A 27,070-nucleotide genomic window follows, 5' to 3' on the forward strand; every position below is an offset into this window, starting at 1 on the left:
TCTGTTGGAGACACTGCATGTAACTGATTTTCAGGGACTGATCCTGGTCTCTGTGTGGAAGAGTAGTAGTGACCATGTCTGCATAAAAGCATTACGTTTCTGGCTGCTGCTCTCACTCAAATGGTTAGGAACATGGAGCTGGAAAAGCCCCCTGGGAATGCTGAATACACTCTCTAGCAAACAAATGCATTAAGTATTTCCTTACTTAAAGACACTTTTAAAATACGATATAGAGCTAATAAATCTTGAAGTCACTATAAATTAAAAATGGGAAAAGGAGAGAGAGCTCTCAAAGAGCAACATGAGAAGAAAGACAAATATAGCAGTGCGATGTGGACAGGCAGTGCATCTCTGGCCTGCAGTGCCAAAGCCATGCCTAAAGGAGAATCCAGAGGAGCTGCAGTGATTGACACTTGCTTCCAAATCTGCCCCTGGATTAGATTAGAACTGCCGTATTTCTGACAAGGGTTTCCTGGCCAGAAATATGTGTGCATGCACCACCCAGATGGCTTACACATGGACTGGAAGTGCATCCCAACCTCAGCATGTCTGATGTACTGTGCATGTGCTATGCAGCTGTGCACACACAGGCAGTCAGATGGATTCAGTACACAGAGCATCCACGCTGTTGTCTGCACAGCCTATAAACCACCAGGGGAAGCAGGCATATGGCACCAGTACACAGTGTAGGATATCTTGTTGCTTTGGACTTCCTACATCCTAAGATTCAGCACAAGGGTAAAAAGAGGACATGCCTGGGACAGCCCCGACAGATGGGGAACATTCTTTCTTTCATATGATTTACTCATATGATTTTGTAAGAAGTTGGAAGATACCTGTTGTGCATTTATGGACTGGGACACAGGCAGTGTGAGCAAAACCAGTTCTTTTGTTCATCCAATGAAAGAAAGTAAGTGTTTAATACACAACTCCTGGACCAAGCTGAAAATGAAATCGTATCAAAGCAAAAATGCACTGTCCAAGTAATGCAACATAGCTCCCAGCTGCATAAACCTTTGGAGTAAAATAAAACCACATGATCCCCATTCATAAAAGCAGCCTTTGGTGGCATTTGCTCTGCCTTTGACTTGCAAACATTCAAGTGTGAAAGCTTTTGTTCGTGATGATATCTGTGGGGCTGTGAATACTTCTACATGTACACTATTGGTATTAAAATGTGTATATGTATGCAAAACTTTGTATAAATAGGCATCTACTATAGTGACTGTCTTGAATGCTTCTCTTCATTTTGGGGGCTGGGAAGCTGAGAGTATATGTTTTTGATGAATAAATGCAGAGTTGGAAGAACAGAGCAGATAAACAGATCATATGAACTGTTATTATACAGAATTGTTTGAAGAAATGTGTGAAAATCAATTCTGTATTTTGGTAAGGCACTGTCTATGAAGGAGAGTATAATGGAGATGACACCTTGCTCATAATGATAGGTGTGCACAGTTTTCAGCTGTGTATAAGTTAAAATTTTATTGCACACAAGGGGAGATGCTTGAAAGATTTACAGAAAGGAAATCCATGATAAAAATGCAGTGAGCATTTTTGCCAAGAACAGAACCTCTCGCAGAACGTTCCTTTCCCTTGTCATTTCAATTCAAGACCTAAATGTGATTCACTGACATGCAAACTAACAATGACATTTTAAAGCTTGCAGAGTGCACATGCATTCAGCTCCCCTAGGAAAAGTCAGGCAAACACCTGACGCCTGCTGGGAATTTTGCTGGGGGTGCCAGACAGCTGCTGCCCATCAGTGTTTCCAGGTGTGCTCATTCGGTTGGGAGGTTGCTCCAGCTGCAGACAGAATTGTAGCAAGGACCCAGCAGGCTGGAGAGACAGAGGACATGCTCAGATTTTGCTGCTTGGGCTGCCTTGGTTTTGCCCTGATTCAGAGCACCTGGCTCTTTGCAGAATGCAGATGTTTGCTCTGTTGCACAAGAACCAGCACTTCATTCCCTTTATAATGAGCACTGTGACCTGGGGGAGTTATTAAATCTCTGGTTCAAAAGAGTCGAGTTTTCCTCTCTTTTTGTTTCTCAGCTGACAGTCCAAGGTTCACAAACAGATTAGTGGAAGACGCATATAGAAATTAAAAACTTAATTTTCAAACTCCTCTGAGTCAAATCTAATTGACAAGTTGAATTATAGCCTGCGTTGTTCTTTGTTTCATTTTTCTTTGGGGAAATCCCTGGTTATAGTTTTGCTTTGTCCTTTGCTATAATTTTACAAGCCTATATTTAAAAATTATTCTGAAGCAACTTCTAGAGTCTGAAGCAATTTTAGGACTACTGCAGTGCTGATGTGAGACCAGGCAATATTCAAAATTGAAGAGATTATACCTTACTCAAGAGAATAGGTACCTTTTTTAAGACCATCAATTTAATTAAAAAACACAGTCACTGTATTAGCAGGAAGCTTATGGATCACCATATGCCAGTCAAACATAATGAAATACATGCAAATGTTAGACAGCATATTCTTTTGTCTCCAAAATTAGCAATCTTAGTGAACGCTCTCCATGCTGTGTGGAGGGATTTACTTATTTATTTAGCTTTATATTAGAAAAAAAATCTATCTAGTGTGTACCTTTTGAATGATAAGAAAGGTTATAAATAATCCACTGGCAACAGTGTTTTCTTTATGGCTTATGGTTTGGCATTCTCACCTTCCACCAGGGTTGTCTGTCTGCATCCTGCATGGCACTGACATCGAGTCAAGGTGTCCCCTTTTCTATCAACATGCTTTTGCCTTTGGAGGTGATTTGGGTTGAAGGTGAAAAAAATCACGAAATGGAAGCCCTGGAGAAAATCACTTATGCTCAAGGAAAACATTTCAACCTTTCTGTCTGAACAGGTTTGCTTTCTTTTCCAACGTCATTCTTCATCATTGTCACCCATCCACTCGGCCATTTGTGTTTGGGAAGTCAGGGGACAGGAGAACATTTACTCTTTGTATTGCTGCCACTGACAAGAGTTGTAGCAGAAACTACAGAACCATGATGTAACAGTTCCAGTGATTATGCGTCTCTCGCTACTAAATTTAAGCAAGGGACAACACTAAAATTGAGAAATGTACAAATAGCACAAAATATCATAGAATCATAGAATTTTCAGGGTTGGAAGGGACCTTTAATATCATCTAGTTCCAACCCCCCTGCCATGGGCAGGGACACCTCCCACTAGATCAGATGCTCAGAGCCCTGTCCAGCCTGGCCTGTCCAGACAGACACTTCCCAGGGATGGGGCTTCCACCACCTCTCTGGGCAATCTATTCCAGTGCCTCACCACCCTCATGGTGAAGAACTTCTTCCTAGCTTCCAATCTAAATCTACCCTCCTCTAGTTTGAATCCCTCCCCCTGACATCCTAAAAAGTCCCTCACCAGCTTTCTTGTAGGACCCCTTCAAGTACTGGAAGGCTACAATAAGGTCTCCTCAGAGCCTTCTCCTCTCCAGACTGAATAACCCCAACTCTCTCAGTTTGTCCTCATAAGAGTGGTGCTCCAGTCCTCTGATCATCATCATGGCTTTTCTCTGGACATGCTCCAGATAATCCATGTCTTGTAACAGGGGCTCCAGAGCTGGATGCAGTACTCCAGGTGGAGTCTCATGAGAGCAGAGTAGAAGGGGAGAATACCCCCTGCCCTTGATGTGCTCACCACACTTCTCTAATATGGGGAAATATATTGGGAAAAAAATCCAGAGTGTGAATCTGATATGAGGAAAACTACAGAAACAATCTTGATGATTTATACATCTGAAAAAGAAATACACTTTTAAGTTCTTAAGCATGACACTAGTATATGGCATTAAATTTATGCCAAAGGGAAGGAATTCTGCAGGTTTTTTTCTTGTATAGAGAATACGATTTTCATACTATTACAAGGTCTTTGTGGAGTTCTGTTGTCATTATTTTTGGTAAATGATCATAAACTGTTACAGCTCTGTCCAATGATACTATTTTTACCAGTACAGGATCATCAGACATTCTTTAATGACCAAAGCAATACAGCTTAAAAGGGTCTCATGTAAGGAAATTACCTTTAAAATCAATATATCAGGATATTATTTTTTTTCCTTCATGTATACCACCATTTTTCTCTCAATTATTACATTTGCTAGTGCTATAAACTTACCTTTGAAATATGCCATCATGTTCTGATTAAAGTCTATTCCTTCAAATATGTTTTGGTGACAGTGGTAATCAAAGTGTTTCCGAAGAGGGTGAGTCCTAAAATTGTTTATGAAAGAAAGAACTAGATTCCAGGCCTGATGTAACTTTATTTTTCAAAAGCCACTTTTCACATCTGTTTTTGAATTTTTATTATCTAAATTGTTTTCTATTATTACCTATTTTAAAATAGTCTCAGTTTATTTTGATTAGGATTAAAATGAAAATGAAAAGTCACATTGATTAAATTTCCTGGCAGCTGTAATCCTGTGTATACAGAAAGCTTATTGCACTTATAAAGTGCTGTTTGGGATTATTTAATCAATAACTCTTTTCTATAACCAAAAATTAGGTTGTTCTTATTAAGTTATCTAGAGAAAGAGAAATTATATTCAAGAAAGGGTAGAGATAAAATATATGCTTTTCCTGCAGTTGAACCACAGGATGTCACTGTTTCTCTTTCACAAGAAACAAACTTCAGATGTGAAAGTAGACCAGATTCTTCTTAAAACAGCAGAAATGACATAAAAAGCACAGAAATTAAATCAGACGTTTCCTTTTGTATGTGTGAGTCAACCTAGGCAATGTGTTGCCTATGTAGAATAACAATTTAATATTCAATTTGGTCTCATAATGTACCAAGATTGATATATTTTTGGTACATCCCTCCAGACAGAACTGACACATATCAATATGTCCCATATTGCATAAAGAGTCAGGCAGAGCTGAATAAAGTTCAAGAGAAAGTTAATCTAAGACATTAAAACTTCTTGTAGCCTTCCCTATTTAGCACTGAATTTCTAAAATTTAACACCTTTTGCTACCACAAAGCTGGATCTTGACAAACACATGCTGCTGCTTGTGATTTAATATGGTCCTTCTACAAGATCCTTGGTTTCCTTCATCTGTAGGGTTGCCCATCCTAGATACCTCAGTGGGATGCTGGAAACTAACTTAGAGGTGTTTTAAGAGGTCAGTGTTCTCCAGGCAGGATTATTCAGGAGTCTCCAAGGGCACTGCAGAATAAAATCCTTTCCACGCAGTCATCTCAATGCTTCCTTTTGCACATGGAATTCTTTCCTCATTGCAGGGAACTCCCTCACTCTTTCCAAATCTCCTTCCAAAGTACCTTGATCTAACCTCCAGTAATATCAATCTGGTTCACAAAAACTAAAATGCTGTCTATACACTTACTGTTGCCTGTCGATTCTACTTTTAGTTCTCTTGAGCTGTCTTGGGGAATGGTCTTGTTCTTTCTGATTTTTTTTCTGTATCCTGAGCACACTGCTTTCACCTGATAAATAATGAATACGTTGTATTAGCATCACAGATTTTTCTCAGACTCTGAAGTTTAGCGGCATTGGTTTTTAGAAATATTGTGTGTGGGAGACAACTGCTCCCTGCCTTTGCTGGAATGGCTCGTGTAAAATTGAGGTATTCTGGCACAATTTACTTACCTCTCTGATTTCTATCCTCTACTTCTCACAGCTTCAGCAAAAGAGACTCTTCTATTTTCGTTCCTTTTGTGGGATGACATGTGAAATATATGGAAAATGTGTAGGAAGATTTTTCACAATCGCCAATTTCATCCGTGCAACCCACTGAGATCTCAAACTGAATCACACCCCATCTTCTACATGTCTGAAATAATTCCCAGGCTAGTCTTTAAAATGGCAGCCAGGAGACAGTAAGGCCAGGAGCCACTGTCAGGGACAGTGACATGAAGCAGAAGAGAGTGCAGTATCTGTGGAAATCCTTTTTCTGAAGTCAAGGACTTCAGAAAAGGATCATCTGACATCTCTCTCTGAAGTCTAAAATTTCCTGTTGCTGAGGAGATCCTAAAATAATTATGCTTTTAATCTTCATTATAAATAATGAGGGTGCTTTACATGAGTCAGTCTCACTTGTCCTTCTTCCAAAAAAGAGAGAACTTAGCAGTTTGGGGTGAGGGATTTTGTGGTGGTTAGTGAGGCATATGGCATACAGCATAAGGACCATACTGGATGCAACAGAAGACAGCAGCAAAATTCCCACCCACATCAGCAAATCTGAACCTGGCTGATAAATACTTTCTTTTTTTTTAAACAAACCATAATACAACTGATATTGCATTTTATAACTGAACTTTAAAGTGGAAATATGAATGTCACTGGGCTCTCCCATGACAATGGCATCCTTTGTGCTATAAAAACTAATATACTCGAAAGGTGGGGAAATAAGGGTTTGTAGGACAGGTACCTAAACCAAATACATAGCGACAAGCATTTGCTAGAAAAAATCCTGCTGTTTTGTGGAATATGAAGCTGAATTAGGCAAAAGTATCCATAGGCTAGAGGATGGGGATGTGGTACTTTATCTACTGTTATGAGCTGGCTGAATGAGACATTTGATCCTTGAGTTTCCTGTTTCCACTAATTGCAATGAAAACTCTCTCAAACGCTAAATCTGTGTCCCCACCAGCTCAGTTTGTGCTACCCTTGCAGAGTAACTGGGCATCTGACAGTGGCATGGACAGACAGATCTTCAATAACCCCAGCAAGGCTGAAAGATGAAGGGGTAGCTGCAGTCATACCTATGGGTGCAGTAACTTTTTGCTTTTTCCAAACCATGTGTCAGATTTTACTGTGATCTCAGTGAAAGGAGAATTTTCTCTAGAAGAAAAGCCAAGGAAGATCCTATTAGGTAGAAGACAGAGCACCGTAAGGAAACTGAAGGGGTTACAAAGCTCTCCAGTGTCTTCTTTCTTGTGGTATTGATTTTTTTTTTCTAATTTCTATTTCCCTTTAAATGAATAAAAATAATTTGTAGGCCTTAGGACCCTCAGGGACAGTGAAGCCTGCAGCAGATTTAAGCATACTTACAACTTCAAAGTGAACTGGGCTTTCTCTTACAGCAGACAAGTTAGCATTGCAGTGGAAAAAATTCCAGGGTATTTCTCACTGGAGATGAGCATGGAGAAAATGTTCTTGGCTTCCAGCAGAAATAAGGTGGCTTTGAAATGCTACCTTTTATATATAAGGCTGTTGCCTTTAATATCTTCTCAATCCTTTGTTGTCCAGACAGTAACAGCATCAGTCAACATTGAGCTGCAGCACTCAAAATCTCTCAAAATTTGGGCAGATGGCACTCTGAGGACTTTCAGATATGATAACTTCTGGGTTTCGTAATCTTAGGGATTTGTGGAGAGCTGTTCTGATTTGAAGGAACAATTATTATAGGTTTATAGGTTTTTATGTGTTATGACTGAACTAACAGATCCCAGCAAAGATCCATGCCCAGATGCACCACACATCTCTCTGCAGGCTCACCTGGTAGTAAATGTGAAGTCTCATCAGTGAGGGAGTATCTGGAGACATGTGCTTAGTTCCTCCTGTGGCATTTACATATTGCTCTGGTAGGGAAGCAAATTAAGAACTTGGATTGAAAACCCTAAATTTAACTCATAGTCTAGCTGATAATGATGACAGGAAGAAAGATTTCATGGGGTTTTAAGTGGCAGAAGTTGGAGGGCCAAACCCCCTTTTGTGCAGTTGGAGTAGTGGTACCGACCCTTGGAGGCCACAGGTGCTTGATTGCTGCCTCTGTGGGGAATTCTGCCAAAGCCTCAGAGACAGAAAATTGGTTTGGCACTGAAGGCATGGAGGCACTTCCCAGTGTCAGGGGTTTAGTAGCCTAAATACCTCAGGCCCCTCCAAGATAGAGGATCAAATGAGGAGAGTAAGTCTAAAAGAATTAGAGGTAGGTGCCAAGTCCCTTCATGACTGCACTTATGAATGAGAATTTCATTAATATTTTTCCCAGCTCCTTTTTCTCTAATATCAAGACTGCATTGGATGCATTGGAGCAGCAGAGGATGTATTATTAAAAAAAAAAAAAAAAAAAAAAAGGCAAAAAAACAACAAAAAAAAACCCCAAACCAACCAAATACCTGACTCCTGTCAAAATCTGTTTGAACAGCTGAAAACTGACATTTCTATTGTACTGAATGGGATCAGTTTGAAACTTGAGACAATTAGCAACAAGAACACATTGAACACCTTGGTTCATGTCAAAACTCATAGTGAAGCCACATCAACAGTGTCTCGTATTTCTGAAGATCAGAACTTCACAGGATTCCTGAAACAAACAGAGAGCAAAAGAGAAGGGGAGAAAATGGGTGGCTGGAGACTAATGTCCTTGTTGCCTAAGTTAGCAGCTCTTCTTACCATTTTGTGTCACTTTCAGATGTGAACAGTCCAGCACTCAGTGATATTTTGCTCATATATTTTATGACCTAAATCTCTGTGGGTTCACAAACTGAGGGGTGGATAATGCTTATTTTTAGGTTTATTATACTTCATCTTCTTCTTCTAATGTACAAGCTGCTTTGTCATAATCTACAATAAAATCAGCCTAAAACCAACCTAATTTCAGCCATCAGCATTCTTTCAAGGTCTTCCCTGCAACAACCCCAAAGTCTTTAAAGGCAAAATCATTATAACCTTTCCTTTCCTTTCCTTTCCTTTCCTTTCCTTTCCTTTCCTTTCCTTTCCTTTCCTTTCCTTTCCTTTCCTTTCCTTTCCTTTCCTTTCCTTTCCTTTCCTTTCCTTTCCTTTCCTTTCCTTTCCTTTCCTTTCCTTTCCTTTCCTTTCCTTTCCTTTCCTTTCCTTTCCTCTCCTCTCCTCTCCTCTCCTCTCCTCTCCTCTCCTTTCCTCTCCTTTCCTCTCCTTTCCTCTCCTTTCCTCTCCTTTCCTCTCCTTATCTTTCCTTTCCGCAGGAAGCCAGGGTCTGTGTCACTCACATTCACTCACATTTCACTCGCTTTGTGTGGTGACAAAACCAATTCAGACTGTGCAAGATCCTTCCTTGGCACCTATAGATGTTGCCCTTCCTCTACACTTGCCTCAATACCATCTTTTCAGAAAAACAATGTTGCTTTCCTCAGCAACCGGGCAGAAATTTTTCTTGATCTACTTTCTAACCTCCTCTGCCCAAATGTCTGTTTTAAACCTTTCACAGCAAGACTGGCCCACAGGTAGGTACCACCATCTGACTTCCCTCATGGTGTAGCACTGCCTTATGACTGCTGCTTATAATTTGATGACACCATTTGCTTATTATTGTGCCAGAAACAGGAAAAAAAAAAAAAAAAAAAAAAAAAGGAAAAGTGGCAAATAGGCAAATAGAAGGAGAAGGTGAACTCTGGATGTATTACCTCAGGACTATTCCTTGTTCTTAAAACCACATGCAGCTTCATGTGATTTGTTTTGAAGCACTTAAAAACACAACTGAGTTGAAATTGCTGAACAAAACATGTTATAATGAGTGTGGGTGTTTCACTGAAGTGAGAGACGTGTTGCATTCTGTTTTGGCTTATGACTAATGCCACATTCTAAGGGACAGGAAACACATCAAACAGAAGAGAATAAGAAAAGTCAGTGGCAACCCTCACTAACCCCAGCTGTGCTCTCTTGGCTCCACAAAGAACATGGTGATCATAGGCTGGCAGGGCTGTTGTAGAAAATGAGGTCTGGAACATTTTAAAAACATTTTTGAGTGAATTCTGTTTATTAAACACCACTGAGATCTTTTATATTAATTTTCAATCCTTTCAATAACTTGTTTTCCAACAGCACTAAATCACCCACCTCTTCTTCAGATCTTAATTAGGCCATCAATTAGGTAAATCACATCTGCTTGTCCTTTTCACCATGTACAGTAGCTCTGGATATTTTAGAGTATACATCCAGGTTGGCAAAGCAGGATTGGCATTGCTCCCACTGCTATTGCCACCCACCCTCTGTTTTGCAAGGGTGCACACAGATGCTGCAGGGTTGAGGATCACTTCTGCTGCAAATGAGTTGGGTTTGAACAAGGGAGTTACTCTTGGCTGAAAACCCCTTAGTCTATGCAAGTATAAACAAAATCAGCAATAAACGTGATCATTTTGCATGACTGTGTACTTAGCCTAATGATGAAATAGTTGCCTGGGTTTAAATGGCTGCCAACTGCTGTCACTCTGCATATTCCATATTGTGTACAAGTTTTCCATAGCATGGAGAACCAGGCACTGTTTCAAAGAGGATGCAGGTGTGGACTCACACCTGCCGTGTTAGGAGGATTTCCCTCCTTCAGCCTCTGAGCCCACCATGATGCTGCCAGATGAAGTGCAGTGACATGGAGAGCTCACTCTGGCTTCTCAGTCACACGTGCTGAGCACGGGATGCTGGAGATATCCCTGCAGAGCTGGCACTTGGTCCTGCCTGCAGCCCTGCTGCAACTTGCTCTTGGTGTCACTGTAGGCACTCAGCTGTTTCTCTGCCTTGTTTGCAATGAGCCCACCAGAGTCCTTCATGGGTTTATTGATCCCGACAAACTTCACATTCAGTGGCTTAAAGTTCTGCTGGTGTAGGTGGACACAGGAGATCCTGAATCCTCCTTAGCTGAATGTCTCTCATTCATCAGGTGGCTTTCACTTCAGTGTCCTGCAAATTCAGGTTTCTTACATTACTGGGCACAACTGAGGAAATTATATTCAAGTAGATGGAGGCTGCAAAATGTGGCTTTGAGGTTAGAGGTCCTGACTCTTCAGAGTTCCTTACAGATTCATTGTCACTAGGAAAATATAAATAGGGAGTGGATGTAAAACACAGATACTCAAAATTCTCCTCTCAGAAGGAAATTTGCTTATTACACTTCCCACACTTGGAAATTATTCACCTAACATGAAAGACAGCGTATAATTGTTCCTTCATAGTTAATTTGCTTGTGGGACATAATAATAGTGTGTATATTACTGAAGAAGCCAGATTTTACAAGTATTCCTTTAATAACTTAAAACAGTTGGATGAGACATTTAAAAATTATCCTACACTTTTCAAAATTAAAAAAAAAATGTTTCTGAATTTAACTTACAAAAGTTTTAAAAATTACTACTATTACAATTGTACCTAAGAATATTTTGCTGCTATGTGTGTGCACTTTGAAGCAGACTACTTATATGAACTGAGTGCTCCTCTGATAGATCCATCTCGTTTGATGAACAGGATCAAATGCTCTGGTGCACAGTTATGATGCTGTAGTGAGGGAGGGTGTTGTTAGCTGGGGGATCAATGCATCATTTGTTAAAGAAATAAGGAATTTGATTCAGTGAGTGGGTTGCAGGCAGAGAAATTATTTCATCATTAGTTTAATGGAATGCAAGTTTAGAGAGCAGGATTGTAGCTTAGTGCATACTACAGGGTTCCTCTGTGCTGGTTAGGCAAGTCACGTAAAACCTTATTTTCATGTGAGGCTCATTAACCTGTCTGCTCCTTGTTTTCTGGATTCCCAGTGCAAGTTTCTGATAACCAGGTTAGCAGAGATGCCAAGGGCTCACAAAAATAGGACTGGTGGATTGGAGCCATGAGAAAAGAAGCTATGGGCTAAAAACACACCCACCTTCCGTGTTCCCTTGACCAAGATCCACACCCATCATTCATCTGGCCCTGAGTATGTTAGGGAACATCTGAGGCATAACCCAGTTTCTCTTTCTGAGGCAAAAGAATGGCACACATGTGACATATGCCAATCACCTCAGTTCTTCATCTTCTGGAAAGCAGCAGGAGATATTGCTATGAGGGAATGAGCTCCACTAGGAGATGCAGTACACTAATGGTTCCAGGTTTAATGGAAGAATAATTTTGGAAATTAATTCATCTCTCATTTTTTGCTATGTTTTCTTCTCTATTGATTACCATGCTCCAGTCCCATGCTCCAGTCCTCCTACTCTTCTTTAGAGATGGAAAGGATCACGGGAACACAAATCACACACAATGGAAAAGTTACTGACAGCTGATGTGGCATCAAAATTGTTTTTCCTTCCTTTCCTTTTGGCAAAGGAAATGCATTCCCAGTGATGCTTATGTGTCTTGGGAGGAGACCATGAGCACCCTGGGAGCATCTGCCTATAGGGAGGTCTGGCTGCCAGGCTCAGGGCTGGCTCAATGTCACAGCATCCTCAGATGGTCCTTTCCTTTGGCAACACAAAAATACAGAGGTGTTGCCTTCTCTGACTCTGCTGTACCCAATAGTTCACTGCCTTCTTGTGGTCATGTAAGGGAGAAGCTCCTCCAAGAATTAGCTCTTCCCTCTAGTATTAAATAACTCAATAATAATAGTTGGAAAAATCAGGTCTATACATAAGATTTCCACAAGTGCTACAGTCTTGTAACACCCTTCCTTCACTAACTAGCTGTATGACCAAATCTTTTTCATCCCTTGCTTCAGTATTTACTGTACTTTCCAAATGCTAGTGGTTATGAGTTGCACAAAACCAAAATGTGTCTCCAGCCCAGCTGCTTGAATTCTCCAGAGGTTTTTTCCTGGCCTGTCTCAGCTGCAGAAGGGAAGACTGCCTCTTCTTTAAATTCCCAGATGAGTCATGATAAAAATAGTGTGGCACTTGTGTTTCTTCTAATGCACCTGCAGTATCATCTGTCTCCCAGCTATGAAGCTGCAAATTTCTACACTTATCTGTCTGTAAGTTAAGATGCTTATAACTCTGCCAGAATAAAACATGTATACAATTCTGCAAACTCTGCAGAAACTGTGTAGAGAGACAGGAAAAAGTGTTTGTCCTGAACAGTCCTGAGTGATGGGGAAAACATGTAACATTACACAAGATATTTAGCTTCACATTATTGGTTTTACACTTAGAATAATGTGATTTAAAAATTTTTAGGCCAGTTTCCAAAACATTTTTTGCTCTTACAATGCTTGTTCCACAGTAATGAATTCGCTTCAGTTCTTTTTTTTTAAACTACTTTGTTGTAGATCTGATTTGTCAGTGTTAGTTCTAGTTCCATCTCCAATAAAGTATTTAATTATAATTCCTATAATATTAAAAATTAATTTCAGTCCATTGTGCCACAGTAAGACATCAGCCTGGAAGATGTTTATTTAGAATTAATAAACATATAAATGCTGAATTCTTTATTGAGTCTGATTATGTCTAGTCAGGGATACCACTCAACCTTGTTCTTGTGCTTCTGCCATCCCTGCAGGGCACAGCCTGCTGCTTGTGGTTCTGTTCTGGTTCTGACAGATTTGTGCAGCTCTCTCCCTGGACCCATTAACAAGCTGCATAGCTTCACTTCAGATGCACAGCTTTTGCTCCTAGTGCTACATCTTGCTAACTTAAATGACTTGCTGGTTCTAGGACATATTCTGAACACATTTTCAAAACCATTGTAAATTACTTTGGAGCCTAAACCTAATGGAAAATGAAAAAAGAGTTGGAAAATTTTGAAAATTTATTTCTTCATTTGTCTTCTAGGAAATCATAATGCTTGTGTCAATGTCTCACGTTCAGTTATTAAATCTTGATGCATGTGGAGCCACTCAATGGTGGATTCAGTAAATGCAGATCCTGCTTACATAAACAAAGACTCAAGGGGAAAAAAAGCAGCAAAAAGCAGCTTTGGGAGCACTTTACATGTATGTCACGATCTCACAATCTCCTCCAAGTTAACAAATTGCATTATAGAACTCTGTTTGGTAATTATTGCATTCATACTTCAGAAGTAAGACCCAGGCATTATGGTTGGTTGGAATTCATCTGAATAAATAGCAGTTTGCCACATTCTTAACAAAAACATTATTCATTAGAACTATTACGTATTAGCAGCACTGAATAACATTTGGCAATTGCTTTGGGTATACATTACTAAAAGGTCCACAGATGCATACAAATCGCTTGGTGTGCTAATATAAAGCAGGGGCAGTAATGAAATAGTAGAGTAAGTATTAAGCTCCAGGACTGCAGTTTTATTCTGCAAAATGTTCCTTTTGCAATTTGTAAACATCTTAGAAACTTGAATGTTTTTTAAGCTTTTTAATGACTGTTAGTCGTAAGGCTTGATTTGTATTTGCTGCAGGACCTGCCTACCCCTTTCCTTCTGCACAGAGCATTAGTCTCAGGCTGAGTTTGTCAAATGATTTTCAGGCATGACAGCAATAACCCCTAAAGCCTCTGAGATTTTTTAAACACAGATTCCTGCAGGCAGTTATCATAAAAAGACACTTTGAAGACAGTAGCCAAACGGGTGCTATGGCTAGTAGTGCTGACTGGTAGGGCAGTAGCAAGTGCATAGGAGTGATGGGAAACTTTATTGGCAGCTCTTTAAAGAGAAATGGCATCTCTTAAAACCACGTGTGACCTGCCTCTGCCCCTGTGCATGGCTCTGAATTGCTCAGAAAGGAGAAGACACTTTTAATGAGCCCCTAAATGACTGCTCTTAGAAGAAGCTTATGTTTTATCCCACTCAGAAGAAGTGTAGTCCAGAAAAATGCAGTTTTGTGGCTTGGGCTTTTGGGGGTTTTTTGTTTTGGTTTTTTGGCGGGTTTTTTGTTTGTTTGTTTGTTTGTTTAGGGTTTTCTATTATTATTTGTTTTTTGTTTTGGTTTTTTTTCCCTGTATCATATGAAAATATAATTTCACAAAAATATTTTTACACAAAAAAAATCTGGGATCTCATTATAGTATCTGGACACTTCTGGACCTATACAGAATCTAACTAGAATTCGTGCTGTGAGATGGTTCTACTCCCCTAAAGGGCACAAAAAGCTAGACACACCTCCACAAAGGTGTTGGAAGTGCTGGACTTCCAACAGGGAAGAAGCTGAATTTGTTACCTCATGTTCTATGGCTTATGACTCCAGTCTAACCACTGAAATCTGCAAATAATCTATTAACCAAATAAAGGCTCCTTCCCCTATTGAAATATAAATAGTTTCCAAAGCATCTGCTTCCATTTCTGTCAGAAATCTGGAGGTTATGTTGCAGCTACTTTAAGGAAGGAATAAAGCTCAAGAGTCATAGATTGGTATACATGTTACCCATAACTGTGACAATGTATGGGAAATGAGACTGTAATAGAGCCAACTCCAAAAGTTGGAAGGAACAATATATACCTTCTACAATGGGAGAGGACTTCAGTGTTTCTTCTTGTGCTATCCCTTTTAAAATGTTTTCTAAAATACTAAGACAACAGTAAGCCTTAACCTGATTTCTGATTCATTGATGATATTTTTGAGTGTGGGGGATGACTAAAGCAGGGAACATGGAAGAAAAGTGTAACTGCACCCATTTGTTTCTTGTCTTATGGGTGATAGTGGTCTGCAGACATGGACCTGAGGCAATCTATTTGGATGAACAAAAATGCCAAGGAACAAATCTGATCAGTGAGTACTTTTCCTCTGGTATTTGCAACATTCTTTTTAATATCTGGTAAGATGTTTCAGGACAGCCAAGAGTTCCTCATTCCTAAAGGCAATTTGCCATCAGGTCTTCAGTGTGTCCAGACCAGTTCAAAGGCCATCAGGCATCAAAAAGATAACATTTATCACAAATACTTGCTCCTTTATATTGGAAGTTACAATTTGCTCTTACCATCAGCTGAATACATGGCAAATGAATTGTGTCTGTGTGCATTGCTGTAATTCCTTGATTCATCTGTCTTGTTTGCTTGCCATCAGCATTTTAGGACAGTGTCTATCAGAGCCCAGAAATTCACATTTCACATAGGCTTAAGAAGTATTTTTATAAGGTTGTGGTAACAGAAGACACTTACTTAGCCTTGAGAGAAAACAGATTAGTTCCACAGCAGAAGAGCAATCATAAAGGAACGGGGGTGTGATGGAGACTTGTAATTTATTGCCTCTAAGCATCTACTGTGAACTGAAATTAGCACATTCTTATTATGGTTTCCAGTGATGAAGTATTTAATTATTGGGAATAGCACCAGCTAACTATATTTTAGAAATGGATGTAAACTTGCCTTCTGTGTTTAAATTATTTGAATGACTTTTTGCTTTCTAGCAGCCAATTTTAGGAAAAAAGAACTTATGGTTAAAGGCTGGCTTGCTCAGTTCTTCACAGGAAGCCAGTGGCTTCACCTGAATTTTGCAATAGCATTATTCAGCTCTTATTCACATGTCCAATATTATTCACTCTTTTATAGTTAAGCCATAGAATCAACAAAACATGTTTTAAATGCACCTATGAACAGAATACTTTCACTGCTTCTTGAAAAGGGGAGAGAAAGAGGGAAAGTGATGGTTCAGAGGAGACTGCCCTTCACTTCCTAGTGCTCTTTGGCACATGGATACACAAAGCAAATCCATGACACAAAGCTTAACTCTTGTCCCATAGGTACACTTGGGTAAGCAGCCTGGGAGGAGCACAGGTCAGAGCAGCTTCCAACTACAGCTGGCAAAGCCCTTGCTCATCTTTTCTTAGTGGGGATTAGTGTGCTGCTCAGAGTAGGAGCTTGACCCTTGGAGCCTCTGTCTCTGCTTGTTCAGTAGAACAACATGTGGGAAAATAGAAGGCTTCCCTTCCTCTCCTAGGTTATAGGGCAGTAAAAATGTTAAAAGACGTGTGATTTTTTCTGACAACTGAGACTGATAATTACTGCTCTGGGATCCTTTTTTATGTAACAAATTAAATAGAAAATAAAATGCCATTCATCCTATTAGATAGTTCTACTTTATTATATAATATTGTCAAAATGCAGACATTGGAGGTCACATAACTGAAGTGTAGACATTTGGAAAATGCTGAGAATCCTGGAGTTTCCTTTACAGGAATGCTAGTTGCATACATCTATATACAGTACAGTTGCTGATAGGCAATTTCATAGCAAATATAGAACATCACTGCTGAAAGAGTAGCAACCATGTAGAGAATGAACCAGCCAGTGAGTGTATTTTTTCTCACTGTACTGTGAAGCTAAACAAAGAGCATTGTGCTGCATTGACTTGAAAAGACTCTGGGTTATATAATGAAAACTATATTTACTGAGTTTCAGGTTAACGTGGGGCACCTGAAGAAAAGAATGATCACAGGGTTTCTCTCTTTTAACTGTAGGTAAGAGGGGAATAAAGAGAAGGAACTATTCATGCTTTTAGCTTGAGTATCATTGAATTTAATGCAATGAGTGTCTAAAACCTCACACAACACTTTGAAGATACAAGGGTAACTTCTATGCTGTTGGCATGAATGATAAACCAGCCAGAAAATGTATATAGATTTTGTAACAAGTAAATAAGTCATCATTACAGTAGCACTGGTCTGTTTGGCCAAAGAAATCAAAATATTAGGGGAAATTAATTATGCAAAAATACTTCAAGTTATTACTGAACATGTGACAACTGAATCGAGCCACTGTGGAACAATTTTGAAGATATCACCACCAATTTACAAGATTACAATAAATAACATGGCATAATTTTGCAAGAGACCAGAGTTAGCCTTTCCTTAGTTTTATTTTATGTGCTTGTGTAGATGTAAATATGATACCAGAAAACACCTCTCTGAAGTACCCTTTGATATTCAGCTCAAAGCACACAAATAATTACAAAACTACAGCAGGGATTGAACCCAGGCCTTGTCAAAAATATAATGCTGCTGACCAACAAATAACTACAGAGCAAAATGTTCTGCCCATAGATTAGAGCTATCCACTTATCAGAGTCTGCCCTTATATTCTCAATTCCCATCTCTGACACTTTTTTTGGATGGCTCTTTAACCATCTCAGCTTTGCCTGGAAGCATTCCCAGAGGCCAGGAGACTCAACATTACTACACACTTGCCTTTTTGAGCAATGGTAGTGACAGCTGCTGTATGTAGGTTTTTTTTCCTGGAGGAGGAACTTGAAGAAGGAAAGGTGAGTGAACAGGCTCTAAACATATCTTTCTTGTGAAAATTATCTTCATAACACACCAGTAAAGTGACTGAGGAATTGGGAAGGTTTGTGGGCACTCCTATCTGGCAGAAATAAAAAATCTTTGCTTTGTCATTTTCTCCTTGAAAAATTTCCATGCATATTATTTCACCTAGAACAGCCACCCGGTCTTAAACTTCTGGTTGTTTGACACAATTCACTGTCCTCCAGCCCAAAATGAGGATTTTTGTTGCCATCACTCCCTGAGGCTTTGTTTGGACTTGCATCTCAGGATGAGCCCTTGAGCAATGGAAGCATCACTGCAGCCCTGACAGTCCAAGGGAAGATAAAATTTCTAACCAGGCATTTTTCTTTAGACAAACTGGTGGAGTTGAAAAGATGGGACACTCTGAGGGCACGAAGATTCTTCTGCTCTGAAGTAGAAAGATTTGGCCACTTGTGTGTACTGATTTCATGGGTTTTGCACAATGCCTCTTTGAGCCTTGTCATTAACTTCTGTCTTGGTTATGCAGAAGTAACCATTGCATTCTTAGTCCTGCTTGAGTGTCCTGAGAATGTTCTGGGCTATAAAAAGGGTGATGAGGGATTCACATTTATTGTGCCTCAGTGGCTTGAATGACATTTTCTCAGTTTAGAAACATCTCCACGTGCAGACTCAGCTTGGGATCTGAAAGTCAAGCTGTGTGTTTTCTGGCTCATACAGCTTTGCCATTAAAACTTTGTTACATCAGATTCTGCTCACAATTAAACTTGTGCAAATGATCTGGCCTCTGAGTTTGGAAAGGAATAGTTGAGGAGGCAGCATTTGGTCCTGGAACTGAGAAGCATTTCACAAATCTTTTGGTGATACATAAGGCAGAACAGAAACCAACTTTTTCTCTCATACCTTTTGACAACACTAAGAGGTGAAAGAAAAAAATGTAAAGATTTATTTTAGTACTAAATGCATTGGATAAAAATACAGACAGGGAATAGATCAATGACTGAAAGGATGCAATTTTTGACAGTTGATTTTCATCTTAAGAAAGAGACAGGTGTATGTTGGAAGAAAGAACTTTCTTTTATATATGAAGGTGAATCAGAGTGTTTTTGTACTTTATTTGCTTAACTGACAGGCAGAAAATAGGTTTCTGACTAGTGCTGCAGCTCTTCAAGATTCATATGGGATTTGAAATTGAAAGTAATAATAAGCTGTAATGCTAACCACTCCTTTACTAGAGCAGGGACTTGAGGATCAAGGAGCCTAAATTCTTTGACTCTTTCATTGAATCTTTAACTTATCTTAAAAATATTGTCTTAAACACCAGCCAGCACTGTGCACAGGTGACCAAGAGGGCCAATGGCATCCTGGTCTGTATCAGGAACAGTGTGGTCAGCAGGTCTGGGGAAGGGATTCTGCCCCTGTACTCAGCACTGGTGAGGCCACACCTCGAGTACTGTGTCCATTTCTGAGCCCCTCAGTTCAGGAAGGAGATTGAGGTGCTGGAGCAGGTCCAGAGAAGAGCAAGGAGGCTGTGAAGGGATCCAGCACAAGTCCTGTGAGGAAGGGCTGAGGGAGCTGGGGGTGTTCAGTCTGGAGAAGAGGAGGCTCAGGGGAGACCTCATCACTCTCTACAACTCCCTGAAAGGAGGGTGGAGCCGGGGGGGGTCGGTCTCTTCTCCCAGGCAGCTCCCAGTAAGACAAGAGGGCATGGGCTTAAGCTCTGCCAGGGGAGGTTTAGAGTAGGAATAGGAAGAAATTCTTTACAGAGAGTGTGATCAGGCACTGGAATGAGCTACCCAGGGAAGTGGTGGATTCTCTATCCCTGGAGGTTTTTAAGAGGAGACTGGATGTGGCACCCAGTGCCATGGTCTGGGAACCACCGTGGCAGTGGATCAAGGGTTGGACTTGAAGATCTCAGAGGTCCTTTCCAACCTGGCTGATTCTATGAAATCTATGAAATATCAGTTTGATGTTCACATATTGGTACTACTTGGTCAGGCAGTTTAATTCCCCAGGCTGGAAGCCCAAATAGACAAAAAAGCTGGCATGTATGCCCACACACAAACACCTCTCCATGTTGTTTCTCATATAAGCACAGTGTCAATACATAAGACTACCCTACAGAAGATGTAAACCAACAGTTCAAAGTACCTTCTGATGTCAGGGAAAAGCAACAGGCTCAGCCAATCCCAACCATTTTTTCCTATGGCATGATCTCTGTTTTCTCAAAAAACGTTTGATGGATCAAATGTGATAGCCAGGACAGACTGCAAGGCACATCTCCCACAGTGGAGTGGAGCTCTAAACTTTTTAGACTCTGCTCTTCTGGGATCTTAAAGGACTGCAAGGTGACCCACCTCAATGGGGACAGCGAAAAGCACAAGCAGGCTGAGAAAAACTTTCTCTTTCCATCACAAATGGTTTCTTGGGGTTGTGGCAGCAGACTCCTCACATTGTGACTGCTTTCAGAACAAGTCCTTCAGCCAGGCACAGGTCTTAGAGTTATTCATCCCCCTCAAAACTCTTTTCCTAGCACTGACAGCTGAGTCGGATATCCTGTGCCTGCCCCTCTGAGCAAGAAGCCCTCAGTCTATCCGGCACAGCTGCCCTGTGGCTCCTAGAAAGCTGAGTGTGGCAGCACTGCCCACTGCAAAATGTGTTGGCTCATGCATTTTTTCAGTCATGTGCAATGGTTAGGCTGACCCACATGATAGTAAGTTTTCTAATGAAAATAAAGAAAGCAAAAACATTTCATGGAAACACAACATAATTCTTTGTGCACTCAGCACTTATAAGCAGACGTTTCACTTACTCAGGCCGGCAAATTAAACCCTAAAATGCTCTCCAGGCATGTTCTGAACTGAGACTTCAGAAGATGCTCATGTTTTGATCCTGTTTCAACTCATTTGCAATCACATGTCAGCCACCTGCCTTCCTTGACTCTCTATTAACCCAGCTGGACACTTTTTTTTTTTTTGTAAAATTGAGGATTTCAATGAAAACCAGATGTTCCATCTGATCCAAACTTTCCTGGGTAAATAAACTCTCACTCTGTTCCGTCCACTTAGTTATAATATACCAAACCACCTCTAATGGAAATGCTTTCACAGACCATTTAGCAAAAATAAGCTCCTATTTCTCCTAAAGAGACATTGATTCTGTGTGCTAATGCAGGAAATAGTGGCAGGAGTCACCCTGCCCCAGTAGGTGCTTGTCCTTCCTGTGTGCTGTCATGAGGTCCTAGACAAGAAAAGAGCCAAGAAGAGATCATGAAAGCCAGAAAAAGCATCAGGTGGATCTGCAGCCCCAAATTTAGTATAAATGTGAAGACCACAGGAGGAGATTGTATATGGAGATGTTTGGAAGGGAACATGAAGCAGTGTAGATCAACCATGCAAAAGAGTGTGGCCACAGTAGAAAGCAATAACAATAGGAATATTTGAAGACAAAATGTGCTGAAGAACTGCATTTTCCCACCTTGTTGGCACTCTACCAGGTCTTCCACCTCAGGGAGGGAAGCCAGATGATCCCAAAAAACCCCAATTCATTGAACTGAAGTTACAGAAGGCATTCCTCAGTGGCAGGATTTGGTACTGCCATGGGCTGTGTTCACATCACAGACACCCTGCCCCAAGGCAGCAGGGGATGGCTGAGATTCCCCCAGGCAACTGATGGGATGGAGCACTAAATCCAGGGTTCTCAGAACAGAGCTCACAAAATGATATGTTCATGTGCATCCTCCCTTGTCTTTTGTTCCTCCAGCTCTCATAGTCACCTCAAGAAAGGGGTGATGATGTGCTGCTTCTGGCTAGGAAGAGAGAATCAGGAGTCACAGTACTGGGGTAATTTGGGGCTGTCTCTCTGGTCTTTAACTACTGGGCAATGCTTGGAATGGCTTCATCAGTTGTTTTGGTATGAACAAGCAAATGCTCATTTTAGGAAGAATGTGACAGCGTGAAAAAAAAAAAAAGGGGGAAAGACTGTGGGATTTACCTCCATCCTTAATGTCAGTGCTCTTTAGCTTGAGCTAGAGCTCACCATGACATTTTCTTAGTGGACCTGTGAAAATATTTTTTATTCCCTTACTTCCAACATAAACAGATTCCGCTTAACCCTGTTTAAATATTTTGTACTAGACAGCACTGAGAAGAGCACTTAGAAGAGGATAGCAGGCTATTCTAGGCATCAAACTAAAATCATTTCACCTAAAAGAGAAAGGAGGTGGATGTACATCTTCCACTATATTTCAGATATAGATGACTTCAGTCCACTTCTTCTTCTTTTAGTTGTTTTTTGTTTTTTTTTTTTCTTCAATATTTAAAAAGACTTATTGAGAGGTTTTGCAGACAAATGCAGACCACTTTGAGGATCCCCTGGAAGGCCAGCAGCGTAGGCAGTAAGTCTGCCTGTGAAGGCAGGGGACTGATGGCCCTGTTTGTCCAGTATCTTGCTCCTGGGAGAGGCAGAAGCTCCCTGGGCACAGTTTTGCTGTGCTCTGAGCTCAGAGAAACTGGTGAGGGAGTTACCTCTGGTGAGGCAGCAGGTCTTTTCTCACAGCTCCCAATGACTTAGTTATAGCAAGAGTTGGGAAGGTAGATGAAGATGGAAATCTCTGGACATGTGCTCCAGTGAAGCAAAATACTCTGTTAGCTTCAGTGGAAAACTGGAGGAAGGTGAATTTAAAGAGATCCAAACAATGAGAAAGTTCACAAAAATTATTAAAGGACCGGGAAGCCTGATTATGACAAAAGGTTCCGAAAACTGTGTTTGCTCAGCCTTGAGAAAAGAAGGCTAAGAGGAGACCTTATTCCTATAGTCCAATACTTAAAGGGTAGCTACCAGGAAGATGGAGACTCCTTTTTTACAAGGACTCACATGGAAAAAGCAGCCAGTAATGGGTGCAAGTTACCCCTGAGGAGATACCAATTGAACACAAGAGGCTAATTTTTCACAGTGAGAACATCAGCCTATGGGAATAATCTCCCCACAGAAGTGGTGGATTACACAACATTAGATCATTTTAAGATTAAACAGGCCAGGATATTGGGCCATCTTGCCTGGATCATGGGTTTGCTGGGGGAGGTTGGACTTCATGATACTTGAAGTCTCTTCTAACCCAGTATTCTAGGATACATCCTTGGAGGAAGCTTTTTTTCCTCAACCTCTAACTTCATCTTTGTATCCTGCCTCCACTGGGACACAGTAAAGCTCAGGCAAGAGCAGTGAGAGAGGGTACAGCCCCTGCACACTGCTCTGAAGGTGCAGCCTGTCCTCATGGGCAGGCTCTGCATTCACTCTCCTGCCTTGTCCCCAGCCCAGAACTGCTCCATTAAAACAGACATTTGCAAAATGCTGTCTACGGAAAGCATGTTGATTGATCTCACTGCACACCATGCCTTAAGGCCAGGAGAAATGAGTTTCCCCATTCTGCAAAGAAGGAAACAAAATGAAGATTGTTAAGTGACTTGCCCAAAACCAAAGAGGGAGCCCATACTGGAGCTTGGAAGAGATGGTGGAAATCACACAGTGCATTTCCCAGGATGAATCCTTTCTGAAGGACCCACGTGTCTCATGAGACTTTTCTTCTCAGAGAGGGACAATCACGGCTTCAGCCAAAGAGGCAGAAGAGTTCAGTGACATTTCTCTTAGTACTGAGGTCTCAAACCTCTTCAGGTTCTCTGAAAAAAATCTTAACTTAAAAACACATGGAGCTCTGCTTCTCTCAGAAAACAAAATCCAGCCCCAAACACCCCCAGAGAGGCTGTGAACTAAATGCAGTCTTGAGAGGAAACAGTGACAGGTTTTTAATCTAAAGCTTTTCTTTTACCAGATCCCAAAATACTGGTTTAAGGTTGAGAAACTGAAGATTAAAACATATACAGATTTTTCAGCAAATTATTCAGTCATGGTGTGTTGAGGGATTTTTTTTTAAATAGAGAATTAAGTACATTTTTAGAAAATATGTAATGTCTTAGAGCCACTCTGGAGTTGGAACAAAACATGTTTTCTTTATTTAAAATGTAATTTTTATGGATGCATTAGACTTGGAGCCAGAGAAAACATTTTTAACTGCTGAGGTTTTACAGCCACTCTAGGGTTAGGAAAGAAACCTGAAAAAATATTCTGCCTGGCAGATTTTTTGATACTTCATTTTAAAGTAAAATAAAAAATTTAAAATATTGTAACTCTTCCACCTGTACCATAGTTCATCCAAGTGAAAGAGACACTTTCATTCCATCCCTCCTACCTGCAATGAGACCCAAACTGGGACAACTTGCTTTGCGTGAAAAAATGGACTTTTTCTGGGCTGAGGAACACAGCAGTGGGTCCAGTCCTTGTTCCACAAGAGCCTCTTTCCTTAACTGCAAGCCACAGTTTCTTGCTTGTAAAATTGAGAGAAAACATCCTTCCTACCATCTGTTTCCTTTAGGTGTGTTGGGAAGCAATTTGGAGATACCTGCTTTTTGACATAATTCAAGGCAACTGATGTCAGCATGACAATCTACTGCTGATGCTTAATGTGTAATTAGTCATTTGCTTAATTAAGTAAATAAAAAAGCATAATATTTTGATTTGTTAAAATTAAATTACTCCCCTCTCCAAGTAAAGTGTTTTCTAAAGGACCCAAGGAAGGTCCTGAACAAACATGGTCTCCCAAACATCAACATGTTGAGAAAGCACAGGGCCTGACACGGTGCTTGGTGCATTGCTAGAGGAGAAAAACATTCCAGACTCATGTGTAACTTAGTGCCTGGTGCCTCAGAATAGAACGAGGCTTTCTATCCACATTTTTTTTTAATGTTGACGTTCTTGTATGTGGAACCTGCAGATCTGTGGGTGAGAACATACTGATGAACATACCCTATGCAAAAAGGCAGAGGAACAGATATACTTTTTGTTTACATGCACAAAGAGACTAATCCATTCAGATGAATAATGGTGTGCTGTTCTCAACCCCTCATATGAAGATTTGTCCTGGAGTACTTGATTTTCATGTGTGGTAATTCAGAAGCCTGGCATCTGCTTCTTCATCATGTTCAGTGTAGGGTGGCCGAGGTTTAATTTCTGCATCGAGCTCTTAGAGGCATTTTCTTTGAAATCTGAGTGTTCCTGAACTGGTGCCTTTGTAGCATAGGGCAAAAGGCCTTACTCTCAGTATGATGTGTAGCCTGCAGAAGCAAAGAAAATAGAACTAAAAAAGAGCAGGAAAGGCCATTTAATCCACTGCTTTGCTTCATGGGAAGATCAGTGTTGTCAAATTAACACCCTGCCTGGCCTGATTTTAGTTTGTAAACAAAAAGGAGTTATGTGTAAGGATGTTCCAAATATTTCTCTTTCAACTATAGAATTGACTTCTGAGAGGTGGTATGGCCTGCCAGCCCTCAGGATTTGAGGTCCACAGCAAGACATGAGACAGTTCTTTCAGCTTTCCCTGTTTCCATCTTGCATTGGACACAATGGGCAGTACTGATCTCCTAGTCTTATCCTAGTTCATAAGATCACTTTTAAAAGCAGTAATGAAGATTTGGTCTGTATACAGAAAGATTTACTTAGAAACTAAAAACAGCCAGAGCAGCCAGAGCAGCTGTATGTTTTTCCCAGGAGAATTTTGAGAGCATGGTGAGAAGAGGATGAGTTTTGTTGTGGGAGCACCAGGAAGTATGGGACACCCGTGGGTTTCACTTGCAGTGGGACTGCTCACCCAACTGAAGACCTGATGCAAAAGCTGAACCAAGGAAAAGCTGAACCCAGGACCTAAAGGAATTCCTCAAAGAGGACCAATTATTATAAATAAAAATTTATAGCCAGTAATGGAGAAAAAAAGAAGGGAAGCAGGATTTTAAAAGCAGCAACAGTGAAGGGACAAGGGCAGTGTACTTTTGGGGCTACAAATGAATGTTAACTCCTTTGCAGTTGAAGTGCCAGGATTGCTCAGCTTTGCTTCATGGTTCTCACACCTATTCTGCTCATGAGACAACACTTTAATATCACCAGATGTAACCCAGATGGTGTATATCAATTTATATATGGATGCTGGAAAATATATATATATTCTTTCCATTTGTAGTCTTTTAGTATGATTTTTATATTCATTTGAAAATTGTTCATTTTTATTTCAGCCATAAGGCAGCCAAAATACATCTCCCAGGTGAATGAACATTTATCTGCTCCACCCTGAATGATTCCAGTTTTCTATGACACTACTTTTGAAGGTGTGTGCTCATTTCATTTCAGAAATGATTCTCACTGGCTCAACAACAATGTGTTACTGTCAAACATCCATTATTATGCTGAATGAAAATGGTAGGAAGAAAAATTTAGAACATCTTTCATCTTATTTTCAATATTAACAACTGTTTCATAGACTTGCCAGCATACCCGTGTGTGACAAAGTAGATTACCTTGATTTAAGGCTTTCATTGTTTTTCTCTGTCAAACTTGATTTAATAAGCAATGATAATTGGAGTTGGACATGATCTTTAGATAAATAATTGAGCCTGATCATCAAACAGAGGAGGAAGAAATTATTGTGGTGTTTGTCACAATAATCTATGCACCACAAAGACCGGTATTTCCCCAGGCCCTGGAATCACTGAGAAAAGGTGATGCAAAAAAAAGAAAATATACAGCTACTGGTAGATCATCAAAACAGTATTAAGAAACAGCTATGCTTCTGGGTTGGTAGCTCCCAGTTCCTTTCATCCTTCCATCCCATTTCTTCTCTGCTTCCACATCAAAATGAATGCAATTTCTGGAGCTGTATTTTCCAGGCTCAAAACTGGAATCCTAAATGCTGTGTTTCTGCCAGAGGTGTATCCATTGCCCCAGAGAGCAACAGGAAGTAAGTAAGAACCTAAAAATAAATAAATAAATATTTTTTTTTAGTACTACTTCACAGGATAGTGTACTATTGTTTCTGTTGCATAAAAGTGGGTATCCATAAATTAAGATGAGCCCAAACTGTTGCCCTTAGGAATAAATAATGGAAAAGGCATTCTTCAGGCTAGTCTGGTCAATCTTTTTCATAATGTGCATTATGTTATAAGACTAGAGAAAAACTTTTCTTGAGAGGATCCATCAGCAGAGCAGACAGGGTGGTACTAAAGTGGAAAGTAATCTTCAGTATATGTGTCTGAAATTCTCAGTGTGGGATGCTTGTCCCACCTGCTTCCAACTGCTTTTCTCCCCAAACTCCCCAA

The sequence above is a fragment of the Heliangelus exortis genome, chromosome 2, assembly GCF_036169615.1.
Source record: "Heliangelus exortis chromosome 2, bHelExo1.hap1, whole genome shotgun sequence".
Taxonomy (NCBI): domain Eukaryota; kingdom Metazoa; phylum Chordata; class Aves; order Apodiformes; family Trochilidae; genus Heliangelus; species Heliangelus exortis.